Below are 24293 nucleotides of genomic sequence, written 5' to 3' on the forward strand. Positions count from 1 at the left end.
GACCACATTACAGGGGATGAATCGCTCACTAAACTGCCCTGTTCTGTTCATTCCCTCTAAAGTATCTGGTATTGGCCACTGCCAGAAGACAGGATACTGGGCTAGATGTACCACTGTGCTCACTCAGTATGGCCATTCTTATCTGGTTTAAATGATCATGCTCATGAAGACTTAACAAGAGTGATCACCATTTTACTTATTTTACACCAGGTGTAGGTTGTGGATCCATTTTCAGACACATCGGAAAGGAAATCATCAGCTGTGAAAAATCCAGTTAACAAAGCATAAGAATATCAGAAACCATGCACTTCTTTGGTCAGATGGATTTAAGAATTCCTTCCAGTAGTTCTGAACACTTTGTCCTCAGAGATTTCCTTTTCATTGGATAAGGGGCAATTCCCCTTCCCAAAACAGTAATTTTCTCCTCCTGTAAGGAAAATGTTTCAGGGTCAGAATAGCACCTCAGAAAACTGCAAGCGGTTGTAAACCATGCAGAAGTCTCAACACATCATCCCTTTGGTAAAGGAGGCATGTGCAGATCCAGAGAGGGGCAAGTGATGTGAATGCCCTAAAACCAGTGGGAAAAACCCCACAGTTCTAGGAGGTTCAGGTGCTCACTGCTGCTCCATTTTCCCATATGCCTTCCTTCCCGAGCAGTAAACTGACTCACTGAGAATCCATGCTGCCATTGCCTCTCCATCTATGCCTGTGCACTGCCTCTTTCTGAGCAGCACTAACTCCAGCCGGAATTTCACATGTATGAAGTGGCTGCCCTTTAGCTCACAATTCCCCCATAACCCAGAGATCCCCAATCATGCAGTGTTCACTCTGAGAGTCAATAAACTAAATGCATTCCTACTGTAACTTAATAGTGGATTTAGGCCAGAAATATATTTCACTTATTGGCTTCAGTGGGATCAGGAGCCTATTATTGGGCTTTTAACTCTTGAAATGGGTAGACCAGTGCATCTACGGGTAATGCTTTCCTGAAGAACTCTTAGTGATATTGACAGAAATTCAGTAGGTACCTTATTCAAATAAAAGTGACTAATCTTATTGTTGGTTCCTATCATACTGCCGTAATATACAGATCTGCCTCATGCTACAAACTCAGACTTTGCTGTTAGCACTAGAACTATAAACCTTGCCACACAGGAACCTTTATTAATTAAGACTATGTACAGGGACAGAAAAATGAGAATGTTTTCTGTCAAAATCCAGCTGATTTAAAAATAAATATAGGAAAAATACAGCTACCTAATGTAAACTTTGTTTCTCTTCAAACACAGAAAAATTAAACACCCACTCTCAAAATGTGCTGTCTGGCGCAGGTATTCTTACAACAAACACTCTTAGTGCTCAGGTACCTGGCCGATCTACTAGTTATTATTAATTTATTTGTATAGCATCAATGTGCTATTATTTTGTTGCATTTACGAGCCCCCATCATAGACCAGGACCCCATTCTGCTAGGTGCTGTACAAACAGAACAATAAGATGTTCTCTGCACCAAACTGCTTACATTTCTTTGTAGTGTGCTAGATGTTTTACAGACATGTGTGAATACTAGGCCCCAGCCCTTAAGAGCATACACTATTCAAAGAAAGGGGAGAAGAGAAACAACAAAAGCAATGCAATTGAATGGTAAGACAGGCATCTTGTTAGTTCTCAGGAATATTATATATATATGCATACATACACACACACGAGCTAGGGCTTGTCTACAAGGAAATTTAGTGTGTGGCAAGCCAGGATGTGACTGTATAGCGCACTAGTCTGCCACGCACTAAGTGTGGACACTGCTATTGTGCACTAACGGTTACATTGTGTGCTTTCATGTTGTAGACACTTTGTAAATACATAGAGTTTAATTCATAGTTTAGGGCCAAAAGAGACCATTAGAGCACCAAGTCTGACCTCTTGTATATGAACAGCCCTTAAACTTAGTAGTAAAAGTTAATCAGCCTTTTTCAGACTGACAAATAGTTTAAAAAAAAAAACGAGATCTAAATATTTTACAAACTTCTTTCTACAGACTCTTAATTAAAAGTGACCTCAAGCTGCAAAATTGGATCCAGATTTTTAACTCTCCAAGATTTTGGTGTGCTTGGAATTTGCGTAGAAATAAACAGCAGTTGTGGGCACTCATCACCTTTGAAAATGGGGTTACTTATTCAGATGCTTAATCTTAGATGCCTAAATCTGAAAACATTGGCTCTTATACATATGTTTTTTAAAAGTTCTCTCCAGTACAGTAGCTCGTCTCTGCTGGAGTCCCAAGGACAAAGACGCATACCTACTGTAATACTTTTGGAAGACTACTAGAGACAGGCCCAATCCCCAATGTTTGGATCTTGAGCCACAATTCAGGGATGTTCGGATTCACTTTTAACGGCAGCAAACTCAAAAAGAATCCATACAAGACCCTGGTTACAGCATACGCAAGGTTTTCTGAAATGAGACTGTATAGCGATCTTACATTTCCTTGATCTTGGCATTTGCTTCAGTTCTGCTGGCAGAGCACTCTAATTGTAAGGGGCACAATAGGCAATGCTCTTATCTGTGATTAATAGATATGATCTTTTCAGAGTGATAAATACAGGTAAGTAAAGTATCTGTAACTGTATTTATGCTACATCATAGATCAAAAATCCTACAACCTAGACATGACAAGCCTCAACTGTGTGTAATAGTGCTGGCTAAGCTTTTGGAAGAACACAGCTCATTATGTCTGCAACTTGATTTTTTGTGGGACATAGGGTGGTCAGTGCTGCCAAGGTATTGAAATGTTGACTTTGTCCAGATCTTTATTCTGGAGCTAATTTTATTTCTCCCATATTTCCCTTAAAAATTTATTTTTGGGGGAAACTTCTCCTCAGGCGATTTGTCCTCTGACCAAAGCGCCTAATTGGACATCTGTCCATGGAGCTCTGAGAATCAGCCAGTGAGGATCCTCAAAGGTTCTGATCCTGAGAGCTGCTGACTTGATCAGGAAGTACATCACTGAGGTTGAGGCTCAGAACAGGGAAGTCAGCACCCTCCTACCAGAGACACAGCAAGCCTAGGATGTAGCTGAAAGGTAGGAGCCTCTTCATTTTCTACATAATAATGTTCAATATGGATAGATTTTTCAAGAGTGCTCAGTATGGCTCCAACTGTGTTCCTATTGATACTGAGCTCTTTTGAAAATACCAGTCTGTCATCATTTCCCTGAGATGGCAGTTTGGGAAGAATTTAATATTTACCTTCAAACTCATGAATTTTTTTTTTCAGTCAGTTGCTAAATTTTGAGTGGATTCATTTTAATGTCACTAAAAGCTGAAATGTCACAAAAATAAACTCTTTCATTACATTTAAATATTTAATTGGTTCAGACCAACAATGGGTAGGCATAGGTTAACCCACAAAGTTCAGATCTGGATGAGACAAAGTTTGGGAAGTCTTAAGGCCTTGGGGGAATGAGGGGTGGGCAAAGCCCGTCTCTAATAGAATGTTTTTTGTGTGTTTGTTTTTGTATTGGTTTATTTACGAGACTGTTTCACGTAATGTGAGGCCTCTTGTAAGGAGCAAAAAGCATTAATATGCAAAAGGTTAGGGTGAGCCTAAAATTTCTTGAACCTGTTCATAGCCTCACTGGAGCAGAACTTTCCTTTATTCGTTATAGTGACAGACAAAAAACAGTGCCTGGTTTCCAGGGAACAACATACATCCATTTAAGAATATATCCATGATCAAGGGCCAAAGGGTCTCTTCCACTGTGTAGGTGGGAGAGGGGGAAAAAAATGAAATCTTTGTGCGAATTGCTCAAGATATATGGAAAGAGGGAAGCGGCAGCTCTTCTGCCTGTTCCCACTTCTCTGCAAGCCCCTGGAAACCCCTCTGCTCACACAACAGACTCTGAGTCTATTGAAAGGTGCTTGTACAATTAGCAATGGAGCTGTCACAAGCGGAAAGTCTTCTGCCAAAAATGAAACTGTCACTTACCATTTCACAGGGAGCCTTTGGGGCCATATTTCCCCCTTTCTACTAAACAGGGACAGGAAGGGCTAAGGTCCTCAGAAAGTTACAAAGGAAATTCATATGTGTTATGTCATTCAAAAATGAGAGAAAAAAATGGTGGTTGAAAGTGACAGCCATCATGATTAAAAACACCCACTAAAGAGGTTAAAACGGTAAATGCTGTATTATGAAAATGCAGAGCACGGCACTACTTGGCATATGGCAACATCTGTAGTCGAGAGGCCTGACATACAGAAATGTGCAGCAACCCTTTCAGACTCTCTTACAGACTGAGATGCAGGCCACCCACCAACAGAAGATGTCTCCTCTCTGCTGAGAGATATACATAAACATTTTTTTTTTGCCATGATAGAAAGTTAATGGGACTCAACACAACCTTCCTTGGCTATTCACCAAGGGAAGGTCATGCCTGACTAATCTAATCGCCTTCTATGATGAGATTACTGGTTCTGTGGATGAAGGGAAAGCAGTGGATGTATTGTTTCTTGACTTTAGCAAAGCTTTTAACACAGTCTCCCACAGTATTCTTGACAGCAAGTTAAAGAAGTATGGGCTGGATGAATGCACTATAAGGTGGGTAGAAAGTTGGCTAGATTGTCAGGCTCAACGGGTAGTGATCAATGGCTCCATGTCTAGTTGGCAGCCGGTGCCAAGTGGAGAGCCCCAGGGGTCGGTCCTGGGACCGGTTTTGTTCAATATCTTCATAAATGATCTGGAGGATGGTGTGGATTGCACTCTCAGCAAATTTGCGGATGATACTAAACTGGGAGGAGTGGTAGATACGCTGGAGGGCAGGGATAGGATACAGAGGGACCTAGACAAATTGGAGGATTGGGCCAAAAGAAATCTGATGAGGTTCAATAAGGATAAGTGCAGGGTCCTGCACTTAGGACGGAAGAACCCAATGCACAGCTACAGACTAGGGACCGAATGGCTAGGCAGCAGTTCTGCGGAAAAGGACCTGGGGTGACAGTGGACGAGAAGCTGGATATGAGTCAGCAGTGTGCCCTGGTTGTCAAGAAGGCCAATGGCATTTTGGGATGTATAAGTAGGGGCATAGCGAGCAGATCGAGGGACGTGATCGTCCCCCTCTATTCGACATTGGTGAGGCCTCATCTGGAGTACTGTGTCCAGTTTTGGGCCCCACACTACAAGAAGGATGTGGAAAAATTGGAGAGAGTCCAACGAAGGGCAACAAACATGATTAGGGGTCTGGAACACATGACTTATGAGGAGAGGCTGAGGGAACTGGGATTGTTTAGTCTGCGGAAGAGAAGAATGAGGGGGGATTTGATAGCTGCTTTCAACTACCTGAGAGGTGGTTCCAGAGAGGATGGTTCTAGACTATTCTCAGTGGTAGAAGAGGACAGGACAAGGAGTAATGGTCTCAAGTTGCAGTGGGGGAGGTTTAGGTTGGATATTAGGAAAAACTTTTTCACTAGGAGGGTGGTGAAACACTGGAATGCGTTACCTAGGGAGGTGGTAGAATCTCCTTCCTTAGAAGTTTTTAAGGTCAGGCTTGACAAAGCCCTGGCTGGGATGATTTAATTGGGGATTGGTCCTGCTTTGAGCAGGGGGTTGGACTAGATGACCTCCTGAGGTCCCTTCCAACCCTGATATTCTATGATTCTATGATTCTATCCTTTTTTATTTTTACTAATCTAAGTTACTTTCCCACAGTAGCATACTTAGTACAGCATTCTGCAGCTCCTCTTACATTTTCTTAGGTCATGCCCCGTAATTTTTGGAGTTTGCAGATTTTGTTTTTTCAGATCTTTCCTCTAGGATGATATTTGCACGGAAGCAGACCAAGTAGGGCTGGAGGCTCTGGCTTGTGCATAGAAATCTGAGGCACATTTTGCAGTGAGTTGCTTTTTTAGCACACCAAGTCACACAGAGCATACTTTTTCTGCCTAACAAGAACAAAACATGAGAATGAACATTTCCAAGATAACTATAGAATTGTTCTCCTTTCTCATTCTTGGGTCTGACTAGACTCCTCTCTGATCCTGGACTTCCAGAGGGCAGCATTATCCAGAACAGCCTTTTATCATCAATGACCGGCCAAGATATTCTGCCCTTTCTCTCAGTGGACCTCACTTTAGCCATGTATGCCTCTTCATATCTCAAGGTTTAAGTAATGAGATCTATCCAAAACTCAACTTCAAAGCCACCTGAAGGCTTCAGTTGAAAGTGTCTGCCTGTGTCCTAAGTAGGACAGATTGTTGGCAGCACATTACACCTCTGCTTTGGTATTGTACTAACTCACACTTAATCTCCAGGGGAGATTCAAGGTCCTATTCTGTATGCATGAAGTCCTATCCACTTACCTCAGAGAGTATCTCTCTTCCTCCATGACCCATTATGCCATTTATATTCAGCAGAAATACTTCAGCTGTCAGACCCAAAGACAAAGCTCATAAGAAGCAGCACTAGTGGATGTTCTACGCAGTAGGCCCTTGCTTCTGGAATTCACACCTTCCAGAAATGTTTGATTCAAAAACTGGCCATATTTATGGTGATGCAAAGCCACACTCTTTATCCAGCTGTTGTAATAACTGCACAGTTTGTAGTCTGACTACTGACCAGGTTTCCCTTCAAGGTTCATTTGCTACAGGCATATGCACTCTTTACTGTGTACTATGAGATCTAAATCTTGCGATATGTACCCAGAAATTATAGTGAGGAGCACTGCATAAATATTGACAGTGATGATCATGATGATAGCACTACACAGAAAAACATACAGAAAACAGTTTGATAAACAAGCTTTGGAATCCCAAAGGGTGCTGAGGTAGGAGATTATAACTAGGTACTACTGTGGATTGAGTGCCCTCTTCCATGCTTGAAGAACAGAAGACATTAAGCACAGGAAGATGAAATATTAAAACCTAGAGAAACAGGCACACAGAGATATTAAAGAGAGAACACATGGAGGAGTGATAACAAGGAAAGCGAAGTGCCATATGAGCTGCCAGCCAACATCTAGTTTGAAGCCACGTGGGCATTACTGGAGGAAGTGATGGCATTCACTCACTGCTAGGGTGTCTCTTCCTGGCACCTCTGGGGAAATCAGCTCCTCCCCAGTCCAGGGCCCCCCTCTGGCAGTCTCTCCACTCATCATCTTCTCTCATGCTGCGCCCCACTCCATGAACCACAGCATCCTCTTCATGACTCAGCCCTTCAGCCAGGTCACTACATGGTTCCCCTGCCCGGGGTGTGTGTGGGTGTGTGAAAGTCTTTCCAGAACAAGTCATCCCAGGCAGTCCACTGTCCTTTGCCTGATCTATACCACATCTCCAGTGGCTGGTAGAGATCCCTGGGCCCACTCTCTACTCTGGATTCCAGTTCAGGGGCTCTCCAATCAGCAGCCAAGGCTTGCATTAGCCTACCTTGGTGCTTTAACCCTGAGCCTTTCCTACCTTTCTGGCTCTTCCCACTTCTCTGGGTTTGCCAGCCCAAACTCCTCCTCTCAGGGAGGGACTGTGGGCTACCTATCTCTTGCCCCAAACACCTCCCTTCTCCCAACAAAAGACTGTTTCCTCTGTAGCCCCCATTCTGCTCTCAGCTCCTGGACTTTATACTGGCCCCTCCTGTACCTGTCCAGCTGAACCTTGTGTCTACTTAATCCCTGACCACTGGCTCCGCCTCCTGGCTTCCTGCAGCCTAGGGAATTAATTGGCCCATCTTCCACCTTAACTCCTTCATGTCTTGTGTGAGGTAGACACCCTATCACTGAGGAGATATGGTTGCAATATCCAGAGAAATACTTCTACTCAGCTTGAGGAAATTTGAGTAGGTCTCACAACTGCTACAGTAAACTTAGTGTAGAATCATAGAATCATAGAATATCAGGGTTGGAAGGGACCTCAGGAGGTCATCTAGTCCAACCCCCTGCTCAAAGCAGGACCAATCTCCAACTAAATCATCCCAGCCAGGGCTTTGTCAAGCCTGACCTTAAAAACTTCTAAGGAAGGAGATTCTACCACCTCCCTAGGTAACGCATTCCAGTGTTTCACCACCCTCCCAGTGAAAAAGTTTTTCCTAAGATCCAACCTAAACCTCCCCCACTGCAACTTGACACCATTACTCCTTGTTCTGTCATCTGCTACCACTGAAAAGAAGTCTAGATCCATCCTCTTTGGAACCCCCTTTCAGATAATTGAAAGCAGCTATCAAATCCCCCCTCATTCTTCTCTTCCGCAGACTAAACAATCCCAGTTCCCTCAGCCTCTCCTCATAACTCATGTGTTCCAGTCCCCTAATCATTTTTGTTGCCCTCTGCTAGATGTTTTTCAATTTTTCCACATCCTTCTTGTAGTGTGGGGCCCAAAACTGGACACAGTACTCCAGATGAGGCCTCACCAATGTCGAATAGAGGGGAACGATCACGTCCCTCGATCTGCTGGCAATGCCCCTACTTATACATCCCAAAATGCCATTTGCCTTCTTGGCAACCAGCGGCACACTGTCGACTCATATCCAGCTTCTCGTCCACTGTAACCCCTAGGTCCTTTTCTGCCAAACCTCTGCCTAGGCATTCGGTCCCTAGTCTGTAGCAGTGCATGGAATTCTTCTGTCCTAAGTGCAGGACTCTGCACTTGTCCTTGTTGAACCTCATCAGATTTCTTTTGGCCCAATCCTCTAATTTGTCTAGGTCCCTCTGTATCCTATCCCTACCGTCCAGCGTATCTACCTCTCCTCCCACTTTAGTGTCATCTGCAAACTTGCTGAGGGTGCAATCCACACCATCCTCCAGATCATTTATGAAGATATTGAACAAAACCGGCCCTAGGACCGACCCTTGGGCACTCCACTTGATATCGGCTGCCAACTAGACATGGAGCCATTGATCACTACCCGTTGAGTCCGACAATCTAGCCAACTTTCTATCCACCTTATAGTCCATTCGTCCAGCCCATACTTCTTTAACTTGCTGACAAGAATACTGTGGGAGACCATGCCGAAAGCTTTGCTAAAGAGAGAGAAGAGTTAGGCTTTGAATGGGACCAATCACATGGTGCCTTGGTGCCTTGATTATTATGGACAATTTCAATTTGTGTATTTGCTTTATCATCATCTCCTGGTATAGAACAGCTGGTCACAAATGTATTGGCAAGGTAAACAGAAACAGGCTTCTAATGCTTTGTGACTCAGACTAATCTCATCACCAGCAAAAATCTGTTGCCAACCTGATAAACATGAAATGTCTTGGAAGCATCTACATTTCAAAGCACATGTGCCTCAATGACTGTGTCAAGGTGCAGCAACAGGTTAGATGGGTCACAGTGATATAAATATTGGTGCATGTCAAATACAATGTAATACATACAGAAAGGAACATGGATCTTTACCAAATATTTTCCCCCTAAAGTTTGTGGGTGAATTTGATATTTGTGAAAGTGAGTGAATAATAGCACTAGCTAGAGCAGTTTATAGTGGGGTGGGGCTGAGTAAGTGGCATACAGCTTATTATTATTATTACTCTGATTAATCACTACTTGTATGCAGGGGTGCTGGAACCATTTTTATAGCGGGGGTGCTGATGATGGAAGCCACGTATTTAGTGTTTGTTTTTACTACTTCAAGCCATGGGGGTGTGGCAGTACCCCCAGCACCACTGACTGTATAGCTCTAACAGCGTACCAGGTGCTTTACGAACAGGTATGACAAGATCCCTGCCATAAAGAGCTGATATCTAAACAGACAATGGACAAAAAAAGGGTGGGTGTGTGGAAGGGAACAAAGCAATGTGATTGGATTGGGAAGTTAAGAGCTAATTTGTTAGTGCCGCAATTTTTTTTTTTACCAAAGCGTTGTTTAGTGTTTGATGTTCAATCTTCTGTTAATTAATTTATCTCCACCAGCAACAGAGGATATAGATAGGCCTTTTCTCTGATAGGCTTTATAGGCTGTGATGTACATAGCTGTTTCATTGAAAAGAGATGCCATTGTAATTCTGTAATTTCCCTTTCATGGCAATGATATATATTTGTTCTTTCTTACATGTTTTCCTTACTATGTAGTGGAATGGCTAAGGGGTGAGCTGCCCCTCTGGTCTCTCCCAGGGATGTTCTTTCCAAGTGACAGGCCTTGACTTACTCTCTTTCCAGTGGAACACCATAGTTCACCACACTTTAGACTGGACCAACATGTTACAAAACCCCCTATTCCCCCGTCCTGCCATGTTACATTGCAGGCGCTGCCGTACACTCCCTTGCAGTCCCTCATGAGTGCACCCTCAGGTGACAGGTTTTGCTAACTTCACCTCTCTCTGGGCGGAATCCCAGGGCTCTGCCATGATCAGAGTTCCAGGCTAGCAGCCCCCCTGCTTCCACCATGTTACCACGAGAGGCCCAACTGCAATTCCTGCAAGACACTTATTACAAGACTCCCTGGCCTGAAGCACTCCCATGCAGCACAGGCTGCCGCAGCTTTCCCACAATGATTTTTGGCCTAATCTAGCCACAGATAGGATTTGGCCCTCCAGCCAAGCCACTTTAGAGTTCTACCCTTTCCACGGTAACAGAGTCATTTAGACAAAGGAAAACCAAACAAAGGATGCTTCAGCCAAGCTCAGCATCCAGCCCCCTTCCTTACAGGGGAGCCTCAGCTGCAACAGCCTGCTTCAACAGATACCTGAGCTCTAGCCAACCCATCCAGCTGGTCCTGTGCCCATGCTCCTACAAAGGACACTGACCAACCACAGTCCTCAGACAGCTCCTGGCTCTCACCCAGGCTTCTTGCACCCAGGTAGGGCTAGGAGCAGTCTCTCTGCTCTCCTTCCCAATCAGCCCTCTACTGCTGGCTTTTCCTCCTCTTAAGTCCAACACCCAGCACAGGTATAAGGAGGCAGGGCTGACTGGTCTCAGGCCTGCTGGCCCTTAAAGGGGAAGGCCACCTTGTTACAACGCTCCCATTTGGGTGCCTGTGACCAGACGCTGTTTAAAATGACTTAGATCAGCTCCTTCCAAACACACATACTGTTCATGTGCCCAACGGTACACAACCAGGAGGGGGGAAAGGACGAAACCCACAACAGGCCTGCACAGCCAGGGCTTGCTTGCAGCTCCTCAACTCTGAAAGCTTAAGCAAGCCCAGTTATTTCAGGCACATCCTCCAGAGCCTCTGCCTTAGTTCCACAGCCCTGCTGTATCCTTTGCCTCATCCAGTCTATCTGCGCACGAAGCTGCTGACCATTTCTGCCTTTCTTCTTTTTCCTCTGAGCCAGAAGTTTTAACTGCTTAGTGTTCATTTGATCGTAGACTCTTGTCTGGGAAACACAGACCAGTCACCCTGCTGGTGACAGGCAGGTGGGGATTTTTCAATGACTAGCTCAGTCACTGTTTCTCTCCAGGGCCCCTGATATTCTCTCTGGAAATAGCTTCTGTCTGTCATTGGTTTGTTTCCTGCTTACTCCCCACTAGCAGCCTCCTTTGATTTAACTCCATGAAAAATATCAAGAAGGTATCAAGAGGCACATATAATCATACAAAATAATATAGCTATTCCCCCTTGTTGTTTACATTAGTATAAATGATCTAACTGAAAAGATATATATTTCGCTCTCTGTGCATGGAAAAACAACACAGGCCTTTTGGAAGCAGTGCATGTTAAGGAGGGACCGTGAGAGGGAAGACGCAAGGAAGACCAGGGCAGTAAGTGGGTATATGCATACAGAGCTGTGTGAGGAAAAAGATCACAAAGAACGGAGTCAGTTTTACAGCTTGGCTAGTGAAAGGCATTCAACAAAAGGAGATGATAAGAGCAGATGTATTAAAGGAGAGAGAGAGAGGCAACAGGCATAGAGGCAATAGTAAAAGAGTGAAAATGACCCCAGAATTGTGAGCCTAAGAGATGGATCAGAGTTGAGCTGTCAGTGGAAACAGATGAGAGGTGTTGGGAAAGATTTAGGAGGAAAGGTAGGATGTTCAGTTTTGGAGAATGTGAATCTTAATTGGCAGTGGAACATCCGGGGGAGAAATCTCAGACTGCTGGAAGTGCTAGACTGGACAGAGGGGTTGAAGCCAGGCTTTGAGAGGCACTGGAAGAAGATGACGTTGACTAAGGAGGGAGGTATAGGAGGAGAACAGGTTAGCATCAAGATGTAGTAAAGGAGGTTAATATATTGTAGACATGCATCAGGTTTTGCAAACCTGCCAATCTCTTGAGTCTGATCAAATTGCACATCACAAACTATATCAATAAACAGGTTTCAGAGTAGCAGCCGTGTTAGTCTGTATTCGCAAAAAGAAAAGGAGTACTTGTGGCACCTTAGAGACTAACACATTTGTTTGAGCATAATCTTTCATGAGCTACAGCTCACTTCATCGGATGCATGTAGTGGAAAATACAGTAGGACGATTTTATATACAGAGAACATGAAACAATGGGTGTTACCATGCACACTATAACGAGAGTGGTCAGTTAAGGTGAGCTATTACCAGCAGGAGAGAAAAAAAAACAAAAAAAACCTTTTGTAGTGATAATCAAGATAGGCCATTTCCAGCAGTTGACAAGAATGTGTGAAGAACAGTAGGGGAGAAAAATAAACATGGGGAAATAGTTTTACTTTGTGTAATGACACATCACTACAAAAGGTTTTTGGGGGGGGGGGGTTTGTGTTTTTTTTTTTTTCTCTCCTGCTGGTAATAGCTCACCTTAACTGATCACTCTCGTTATAGTGTGCATGGTAACACCCATTGTTTCATGTTCTCTGTGTATATAAAATCATCCTGTATTTTCCACTGCATGCATCCGATGAAGTGGGCTGTAGCCCACGAAAGCTTATGCTCAAATAAATTTGTTAGTCTCTAAGGTGCCACGAGTCCTCCTGTTCTTATATCAATAAAGAACTCTTTATTTCAGATACTTATGTGGTACTGGCACCATAGCATCTGACCGCCTCACCGTCTTTAATATATTGATCTTCCCGTGCCCCGTGAGGTAGGGAAATGCTATCATCCCCATTTTACAGATGGGGACCTGAGGCAGAGAGGTCACACAGGAAGTCTATGGCCAAGCAGGGAATTGAACCAAAGTATCCCAAATTCCTGGCTGGACTATCTTTCCTTTCTAATCTCATTCACAACAAGCCCTCATTTGATGAGATGACTGTGCAATTGAAGCACATACTCCAAAACATCTTCAAATTACACTAGGCAGATTTTCAGCAGGAGAACTTCTATTGAAAATAGAAGTGAAAGTACCAATCCGTACCAGATAAACAATGTCCCATAACACCCATCTGCATCAGCCCTACTGAGCTGGATTTCATAGCCGATTTCACCCTCCAACCATTGAGAACTGCTTCCACGGGTTAGAACCTGTACATTTGCATCAGAGAGGTTGGTTTCTCTTTTAGAAGACTTAAACAGTATGTGTGGGATCTCCATACTATCAGGTTATCTGCTCAATTCAAAGTCTATCAAGCAGAGTGATCTTAGCTATTTTCTCTGACTGTGGATCCAGATATACTACTGCTGTCAAGCCAAAGACAAACTTCACCTGTCCCTTTTGAGATCCATCATGCATATCAGATGGCAGGATAACATTACACACTGTGTAGTAACAAAACATTGAAAATTAGAGCTCAGACCAGCTCTGCTGAGCAGAACTTATCAATTGGATAGGCTTTACACATACTCCCCAGCTGTGCTGACTACAGCAAGGTCTAACTGGTCAAGCATTCATTTTGTAGAGAAGGAAATGCTTTCCTCTAAGGACACACTAGCACAACTTGAGTCTGTGTGGTCCAGATCCAGACAACTATAAGACACTTGAAGCAGACTGACCCACTAGACTTTCAGTGCTTCAGCATGAACTGGTCACATCTGTAATTCAACTCTAATAGCAGAAAAATGGTGTTCTGTGCAAGGAGAATTAACAACAACTGCTTTGTAACAATGAAATTAACATAATGGTATTTGTACAGACAAATTACAAGAATCCCTGTGTCCTCAGATTACACTACACAAACAAGACCAGATCCCCCAGAAATGTAATGTCTCCCAAGCAGTTTCCTTCAAGATCAATAAATAACCAATATTTTTCTCTTTCATTAGTCTCCAGAATAATTATTTATTCTGACTTCCACATATTTATTACTGATTATCAAAAGAAGACCTTTAATATTTTTATATTTGAAGCTGAAAAGAGGGGGTGAGAACTATGAGAATTATGGTAAACAAACATTTCAGCATTTTTGGAAGGCATTATGGTTTAATAACAAGTCAGGACTCCAGGGTTCTGCTACTGATTTCCATGTGACCTTCAGGCCTTGTCTCCACAAACACTTAGTTTGTGGCAAGCAGGATGTAAATCTAACCTGCTACATGCCATTTGGACCCTGCTGATGCGTAGAAAAATGTCCAGAGTACTCCTTAAACTACTCCCATTTCAAAGTGGGTTAGATCAGAGACACTTAGCGCAAGGCTGGCTGGTGTGGGGGTAGACTTACCGCCCAGCTTGCCACAAACTAAGTGTTTGTGCAGACACGCCCCCAGAGAAGTCACTTACCTTTTGCATATCTCAGTTTACCAATCTGTAAATTCAGTAATAATACTCACCTAACAGCTGTGTTGGCAGGATTAATGTTTGTAAAGCACTTTTGAGATCCTTGAATGAAAAGTATTATATGAATTGAATGTGTTGTTTACTAATTAGGAATACTTTTGTTTTGGAGCAGATCATGTCATTGGAGCACATCATACCCCAGTCTCAGAATTCACTCACTCACCCCCCAGTGACCACGGGGGACATGATACTCTAAATGAGAACTTGCTGTATAACTAGTGATTATGTTGTTAGAACCCATGAATGGTGGCATTTTTTTGTAAGACTACATGAATGATGCCTATGACCAGATGAAATGTAAGGTGTCGAGAGAAGGAAAGATGTTCTGTGGCGTGTTGATGGAATGTGGGCAGCAGTGGTAACATGTCAAATAGTGATGAATGATGTTATGCGCTGAAAGCTTGGACCAGATGTTTGTACGGAACATGAGAGTCTATCCTGAATGACCGAACAATTTTTGAGGCCCGGATCCACTACTGCACTAATCCATTTTGACACTGGTGTAACTCCATTGATATTAATGGATCTACCTCCTTGTAAAATAGGAATAACACAGTAGCAAAATCAAGTCCTGTATGTCTGATTTAGGTGTAAGGTCCAGTATGTATATGTCACCGGCTGAAATAATTGCTATCACAATTGCTACCAATCACAAAAAGGATCAAATTTCACCCATTGGCTATCCTTGTGCAGCCCCACTGAAGTCAATTTCAGATGTTCAGAAATGTTACAAGAATCTGCAGGTCACGGTACGGTAGCATCTAACTCTTTCACATACAGAGAACATTTACATAAAACAGATAACATCACAAGCTGGGAAATGAATACCATCATTTATAGGAATTTATGGAGGAGGGGAGAGAGAAATCAGCAATGGAAGCAGGACCTTGCCACTAACTAACATCAGCAGCCAGAGACCAGTTAAAGCTGTCTCCAAACCCTGTCTCTAGACCACCGCCCAAGCAACAAGGACACTTCCACCAGTGCAGCTTTCTCTGCCTCCCTCCTTGTTAGTGACATACACACAGAATACATGTCAATAGTAGCTTTTTTGTACAGTTCTCTATTTACAAAATCTGTATGGGGACTCTATAGCGTAACAGCCTTTCTTGTATTAGATGAAATAGGATGTGGAAAAGGCATGGGAGGAAGGTATAAGTGATTGACAGGCCTCCGCCATACTGCTGGGGGTGGAATGTGGAGGCCAGAGGCAATTCATCATGAAATTCAACTAGTTTATGTGGCTCTACAGTGAAAAACCCCTATACGGTAAAGTGGAGAATTTGTCATGAAATACGATCCGTGGTGGTAGACCTACCGCAGCAAACCATAGACGCTACAGAAACCTGCACAGCAGACACTTCCTCAGCGTGATGACTGCCTCATAAAATGGGTGTTGGTATATTTTTCAGCATTTTTTGGTCTAACAAAGTTAAAATCAGCTTAATTAACAATTAATATAATCTTTATGCAGCTTTACATTGGCTGTTAGGGACAATTAAGTCCATCCTGATAAGATAGCACATTCCTCTCCTGAGCCCATTCTTTATCTCCATGTATTACAGGAAGCTGTCTTTTCAGTGATCATTTGATAAGGAATGATGTTTTTCAGAGCCCTTTTTAAGATAGACAAAAATGAACTGGCCCTACACTGCTGATTTCCATCAAGCCATTTATCTAAAGAGTGTAATGTAGTCATACATAAAAGTTATGGCAGTTCCACTGTTGCTTACACTATGTAGCCATTATCTTAAGTTTATTTTGTGTATTGGTTTCAACGTGATAGTGATGCCAATCATCATGCTACATTTAAAGGTGTGTCAGGATTTCCATTGTCAGACCCTACTTCAGGGGATTATATCTTGGCCATAAAAATTAATTCTGGATCACAGAATGTTTGGTTCTAATCTCAAATGGGAATATATGTTTTTAATAGACTTTGACATTAAACTGATGTGGAATAGTAAAGTTACATAAAAGCACAAAATTGAAATAGAAAAAGTTTTCTGGCTGGTTATATTATTACTAAAAACTATTAAACCATTTTGCATTTTAAAATTATGGCTTTTTTTAATGTGAACTGTGCTTTTAGGTTACTTTCTTTTTCGATTATTTGGGAGTGGGGAAAAGAATACATTACAATAGATGAGACTTTTGGGTCCAAAATGCAGTTTTCATGTATACCACGCTATTAACCTTTCTTACAAGAATTCCCATGTTTTCCAGTTTACTAACTGACACTGAATGATAACAAGTATCTAGAAAATGGGAATTCAGGAACAGCAGTTATACAGCCTCAACATGTTTTCAGTGTTAATGTGTATCTGAATATTTCAGCTAAAATAAGTAAATGTGCATTGATATTGCCTCCAGTCCTGCATTCAGTTCCACTCACACAGAACCTGTGCTTATGTAGCACCCCCGTTAATTCAACGGGGCAGCACACAGGAGCTAGTGGAGTGCAGGACTGGGGTTTAAGACTCTGCTACTCTTACTCACACTTTGCTAATTTAGGATTACACCTATTGAAATCAATAGGAGTACTTGCAGAGTAAAGTACTACTTACTCAACATAAGGGTAGCAGAATTTGGCTATTAGTCATTAGGACATATTGTCTTGGAATAATTCAGACATCTAACAAACTGTACAGTAAAATGTATATATTAAAATATGGTCGAGACTTGGGTTAAATCAGTGATCATCACAGGGTCTTGTAGCAATCCACATTACCATGAGCAGAGCTCAGTTTCAAGTGGCCATGGCATGTATTAACGGTGATGGTCATCTCAATAGCCCCATTCATTTTTATTACTTTAGGAGGGACTATTGTGAATAGGGTTTAAAGCAGGGGGCTGGGAATTGGAACTTTGGGCATTTTATCAGCTCTGCCATTCTTTGCGCAAACCACTGACAGTGGAGCTAAATTCTCCCCAGCCCTTATAGGGCACCTCAAAGGTGAAGCAGTAGGCAGAGCCCTGGCTCCACTCCTCTCTCACATCAGCTGGAAGACGTAGCCAGGGGAGCATACTGAACTGCTTCATGGGGTATAGCAGTATTCACTCCCCCACCATGCCAAGAGAGCTTCTTTTGGGCTGAACAGGTACAACCTAACCCTGAACTTCTCTGTGCCTCACTACACCCATCTCTTAAATGGGGTTAATACTTGCCTAGTAGGGTGTTCTGAGAATAAATTAATATTTGTAATGCACTTGTAGAATCTGAGATGCAAGTGCAAAATGTCATTGTTACTGCTGAACCTACAATCTACAAAATTACATGTAATATGACCATGAATATACATATTTAACTGGGTGACACTGTATCTTTTAAAATGCCTACATACATGTGCACCTGGAAAATATCATATAGCTGGTTTGGTCTCCCAGGTGACTAAAACACATTTTATAACCTTCATGAAAATTCCTTGCTTTCTTCCTTTTCATTTTAAATTATCAGAAGGAAAAAAAAGAAATTACACAGACAACTATTATCCAATTAAACGAGCCCGACTGATGCTCTTAACACAGACATTACTTTTGTTGTTGTTGTTTGGAAACCATAGAAAAGAAATAGCAGCTATACAATTTCAAAAGTGCTGTCATTAGAGATATTTCAGCTGTTCATCCTACTCCTGTGGCTTTGGCTTTCACATCATGCATGCACTAAACAAGAGTAAGCAAAGACTGGATGGCGTCTTATTCACAATATAAATTGGGTGAAAGTATATAATCAAAGGGGCACTCTTTCATGTTGCTTTAAAAATCCAATCAAGTTTGCTTATAATTCAGATATGTGAGCACTGAGGTGATCAAGACAATTTACTGGGTAATAGTGTGACCATATAAAGAGACCAAATGGTGAAACTGTCTGGTCAGTGGCTTGGCCGGTACCATTTAGGAACCTGAGTGTGAGCATGACCTCAGGCTGATAGAGGCACTGGAAGCCTTTTGAAAGTGATGCTCTCATAAATTATGAGAATTGGATTCTTTTTGACATCCTACTTGCAGTTTAATACAGAGTCTCTTTTGAGACTCTTTGTTCGCCAGGCTGTAGGGCTGACAATACGAGAAGAGGAAACTTTACAGCCCAGACTGAAGGGAGGGCGAAAAATCCTATGAACCTGATATGCTCCTCTACTTAACTTCTAGGTATGGTGTATACCCTCACACAGGAGGCTTGTTTTGTTTGACTGTAGTAGGGGGAAATCCCTATTTCTTTTCCTCAGTTCTGATGCTCCTTCCACTTATTGTGCCAATATTAAAGTTAAGCAAAAATAAAGTCAGTTGTGTGATGAGATTCTCAGTCAAGAATCTACACTGACATAATTTAAAACAGTGGTTCTCAACCAGGGGTACATGTACCCTTTGGGGTACACAGAGATATATTACTGGGGGTGCTCAACTCATCTAGATCAGTGTTTCTCAACCTGGGGTTTGCAGTTCCCAGGGGGGGATCATAGATGGGTTTAGGGCGATTGCAAGTGTAGGGCTGGCATTAAGGGGTGGCAAGCAGGGCAACTGCCCGGGGCCACATGCCATAGGGAGCCCCATGAAGCTAAGTTACATGCTTCAACCCCACTGCCTGGGGCTTGGGCTTCAGACATGGCTCACAAGTGAAAAACAGACTCAAGAATCACATTGAAATATAAGTACAATATTTATATTCCAATCTTTTAATTTATAATTATATGGTGAAAATGAGAAAGTAAGCAATTTTTCAGTAATAGTGTGCTGGGACACTCTTGGAATTTTGTGTCTGATTTTAAGCAAGTAGTTGTTAAGTGAGGTGAAAACTTGGGGTACGCAAGACAAAAGTCAGATTCTTGAAAGGGGTACAGTAGTCTGGAAAAGTGAGGAACCACTGATGTCAAAGGTGTCATATTAGAGAAGATTTGGACCAAAGGAGAACTGGGAGCCGGAATTGTGTGGCTCAGGCACAGCACCAGTTGTAAGGCAAAGAAGCCAAAACTGATCAAATTCAAAGTGTGGCAGACATGCCCACACATTCCATGTAGTACTTTCCTGTGAACTGTTCTGTTTCTATACTAGTATAAGTCTTCTTATGGTGATCTGTTCTGATGTTGATGTAAGCCAGGAGAGAATAAGGAACAAGGTCCATCTATGTATCTTTTGCTGATACCTTAACCCATCTTGGTTAAAGGGGTATGGCAAATATTTTCTAGTTCAGCACAGGACACAATGCAAAGGTAATAAACAATAGGGAGGAAGGGCAAAGGTTACAGGAATAAGATCACAGGGGAGCTAGATTGTCACTTGTTCTTATCCAGGAGTGAGTTGTGTCATCAGATTCTCAGTCAAGGAGCTAACCCCTTGCATGAGCTGTATAAGTGCGACTGCTGCCCGAACTGGAGCCCCTATGTCTATCAATGCACGTTAGCTGAATGCTTCTGCTAAAATATTAGCAGTTTAATAGTTAACAATCTAACCATTTCTTTAACTTGTCATTATTCGGTGTCTAACTTAACACATCATTGAAATTAATAGGTGCAATTCACATTTCTCAGAGCTATTCTGCAGACTCATTGGGTTCATATGTGGAAGGCTGTTTATGCAACTATAAGGGCTAGAAATGTAAGGTCAGATTATTTGCTAGTGTAAATTGGTGCAGCTCCATTGACATCAACATGCCCGCAACTGTTTAATCTAAATTTTAATTCTGCCACACAGTTTTGCAGCAATGGCTAGACTATGCAGAAAATCTTGGCTAAAGTGTTAGAATACATTGGACTCTGGTTATGCTTTGGAATCTAGATACTTAGGGCCCGTTGTCTTGCTTATGTTAAAGTCACTGGTAAAATCCTCGTTGACTTCAGTGTGAGCAGAATCAGGCCCTTAAGGCACACTCCTACTACTGCCTTGAGAAGCCATGAATTTTGATATATAGTTTTTCATTATGAAAGCCACTTTCTTCTTTGCCGTTGCACCCAGGTGAGTATCTGGCTCCAGGCCTTCATTTTAGGCTCTGTGACCTAGACATACAGTACTAACAGCACTATGAATTTGACATCTGCAGGCAGTAACTTGCACATGAGAATCACACAGCTGCAGATAATTTCATAAAATGTTATCTCAGAGAGTATCCGGTAGCTAGAGCTATATTGAAGGCTCCAAGACTTATGGGCCACAAACTTCAAGGAACTTTGGAAAGCTAAGCAATCAGGCAACAAAGATGCTATGTTGTACTTCAAACTCAGGAAATAAGAAAATGCCTTCAAAATGGTAGCTTGGAAATGTGGAAAATTACCCACAATCAGGAAAATGTAAAGCTTGTCTTTTCAGGATTATATTTGTTCCAGCTTAATGGACTGTACCTGGTATATATTAAAATGCTACTAAGAAGGCTATTGTAGTTAAGGAGAGGTCCACTGATTAATTATAAACACACATTTTTGAGGGGTATATAGCTTAGCCATTTAAAATCACATCAAGCTAAAGTTTGATATACAAGTGCTATGCCTGAATGAAATTCCCCTCCCCCCCGCCATCCCAAATTTAATGTAAACCTGTTTAGTTGGTTTTTATTTCAGAAGAACTGTGAATAAAAAAAGAATTTATTTGGGGGCAGTTTAAATACTTTTAAAAAAGTAAATAAATGATTGCAAGCCATTTTCCCTTCATGCAGAGAAAGAGAAGGGCTCAAATCAATTTGATGAGTTACAGACAAGTTCACTCAGTTCAAAAAGCTATTTTTTATAGAGCATTCAGCAGCTAATTTTCATAACCCTTTCCAACATGGATTGCTGTCCCTAATGCATTGCACACATACTGTTCTCAGTTCTGCCCGTGTAGCTACCCGTTCAATTCTTGAAATTGAAAAAAAAATTGAAAAAATGGATTTGGCCCAGTGTGAACACATTGCAGAATCCCAGAGAAGAAAATGTAGCTTTACAGTTTAAAATTTACACAAACACTGTGGTGTGAAACATTTGTTCAGACTGGGTTTAAGGAGAATGCATTCTGTGGACAGGATGAATATGGCTCAAAATTCCATCCAAATGTTGAAAATGTAATACATACAAAGGATTGGTTCCACCCCAATCTGATGGACCAGAAAAAATGTCAGTGAAGAAGAGTCTGTATGGGTAGTTGTAGGGGAACTGACATTTTTTTAAAGTAATACTGGTTTTTTTCTGATTTGATTTTTTTATATCAGGTGAAAAGTGGTATATAAGTATTATATTGCTGCTAAAATCAAGGGAAATTAAAATTAGAAAAATCATTTAAATAACACTAAAGGCATGATTCAAATACACAAAAGCAAGAAGTTCAAATTTAATACTGCCTCTTCCTGCTTAACCCATCTCTTGTGTTAATGTATTGCACATTTGAAGATGGCAATGAATTGTGGATGGAATGAGCATCTTGAACGTCCCTACTCCCATTGATTTAGTTTAGATCAGACCTTTTATTCTTATCTACAAACTTTACATATATTATATAAACGAACTGTAGTAGATTTTGAGCGAAAGTGTTAGTTTATAGTTACTGGGTAGTTACAGGAAATTAAAATGTTATAAGAACAGGTCACATACATGAACTTACACTTATATGTTACCTGTGTTATTACCAGCAGAAAAATAGTTAGCAACCAATTAGAATAGTTTTGAAAACAGCTAATTTCAGTTCTTTTAAAGACAATTTAAAATTTCTTTCATATGTTTGATGTAAAGTATTAGTATAGAATGAGTGAAATCCTGGCCCCACTGAAGTCAGTGGAGTTTTGCCATTGATTTCAATGGGGCCAATATTTCACCCATGATCTGTTTCTGTAATACAGTGTTTTGAAAAGATTTGAAGCCAATGGTTAATTCAGAAAGACTTAGGTATGTGTAAGTAGGGTTGCCAACTTTCTGACTGAACAAAACCAAAAACCCTTGCCCTGCTCATTCTCCAAGGCCCCACCCCGCTCACTCCATCCCCCCCCCCCCCCCGCATCGCTCACACTCCCCCACCCTCACTCACGTTCTCATTTTCACCTGGGGAGGGCTGGGGAGAGCGTCCCTTTTCGACCAGGTGGCTGGTTGAAAACTGGGCACCTGGCAACCCTAAATCAGAGAACTGGGACAGTATAGGGTAGTGGGTTGTTTAAAATTCTTTAAGTATCTAAAGAAACCCAGCAAAAGAAGCAACTTTCAGTTTCTGAGCATAGGATTTGATCCATAACTGCCTGTTGTGACCATTGTCCACTCCCCTTATTATGTTTGTCTTCCTCACCTCTTGTGTCATGTCTGAAATTCAGACTGTAAACTGTCTCAGGCAGGGACGAAGTCTCATGTGAAGTGCCTTGCACACTTTGGCACGCTATAAAACAAATAAAAAATTATTCGTGTTTTAAAACTAACAGGATTGAACTGAAAGAATTTTAAATAGGAGTTGCAGATACTTATCACCTCTCAAGATCAGGCCCTGGATCATTTGTGTTTTTATTACGCTCATTTAAACGTACAATTCCTATTTTAAGATTCCATTTGCATATCTTTGGTAGTTTTCCAATGTTACATCCCATGAAGCCAGTTTGGAAAATCCTTTGCACCCACAAAGCTACATATTCAAAGTTCCCAGTAGAAATATAATGCTGAGTCTAAAGAAAGTGTTTTTCAAATAATTTAAACCCTGATCCAGTAACCCATTTACTCAGATCAGCAGTCCCACTGAAGTAAGTGGGATTACTTGCATGACTGAGGTTTTAATTGCATATATATTTGGGCAGAATCAGGTCCTTAGAAAGAATGCAAAGCAAAATAACCACAAACATTATGTTAGCTGATATAATGAGATGTTTTAAAATATATATTTAAAAGGAACAATTATGTATACATCTCCATGTCAAAGTCCAAAGCAATTTTTTCAAGGGTGTTTAAAAAATCAGAGCAGTAAGGTAAATGCTCCAACATTTTAATGATCATGCTGATTCTTCCAGTAATACAAATGCTAACACCTCTTCATTTCATTTAAAAACTCTCTCAAAGTTATACACATACTGTATATATACACATTATTCACATATATATAAAGCATTCTATAATGCTTCAGTAACTTTTTAGTCATATATTAAGTTCAAAGCCTTGTCTGTACTATTTTTCTGCTGCACTGCAATATTTTTATAGTCCTTAAATGTTATTTTGTGACAGAATTTTAAAAATGCCCCTAAGTAGTACATAAAAATAACTAATGTTTTGATTTCATATTTAAAATATGCACTTTATGCAGAAGATATATTTGATCACAGATTTCTTAAATTAAGAGACCATATGATGTGGTAATTTTCTTAACCTTCCTTTTAAAAAACGCAGAATTATCTCCCAAAACGTGTTCTGTACAATATTCTGTGAGTGTTGCCAATTAGGTGTTAATATTAAATTAATATTAGATATTTCAAAAATAAAATGTCAGATAAGTGTGAAGACTTTTGTTATTGATCAAATACATCGTCTGCATAAAAATGCATTTTCTGTAATTTGCTAATATAACTAAATATTGATCACACAATAATAACCTCATACTTCTAATTCCAAAAGGGACAAAAATAAGGATTTTTTAAACTACTGCTATAGCCTTCAAACATAGTGGTGAATATTTATTTTATGCTTGTAGGTTCTACATATGCACATGGTTCTAGCCAATATCATATACAAGCTAAAATACATATTTTGGAACCTAGCAATTTATAGCATTCA

General features: G+C 41.3%; 1 long non-coding RNA gene across 3 annotated transcripts in view; it reads right to left on the reverse strand.

Moving 5' to 3' along the window:
• LOC125644543 (uncharacterized) overlaps positions 1–24293 on the reverse strand; it is a 98931-nt gene that overhangs the window by 72897 nt on the left and 1741 nt on the right. For all 3 annotated transcript variants that reach the window (XR_012664387.1, XR_007359046.2, XR_007359045.2), the window contains exon 2: positions 22831–22917. This is a non-coding gene — a long non-coding RNA (uncharacterized LOC125644543). The remainder of the gene's footprint in view (positions 1–22830; positions 22918–24293) is intronic.

Source organism: Caretta caretta, chromosome 11 (genome assembly GCF_965140235.1).
Source record: "Caretta caretta isolate rCarCar2 chromosome 11, rCarCar1.hap1, whole genome shotgun sequence".
Lineage (NCBI taxonomy): Eukaryota > Metazoa > Chordata > Testudines > Cheloniidae > Caretta > Caretta caretta.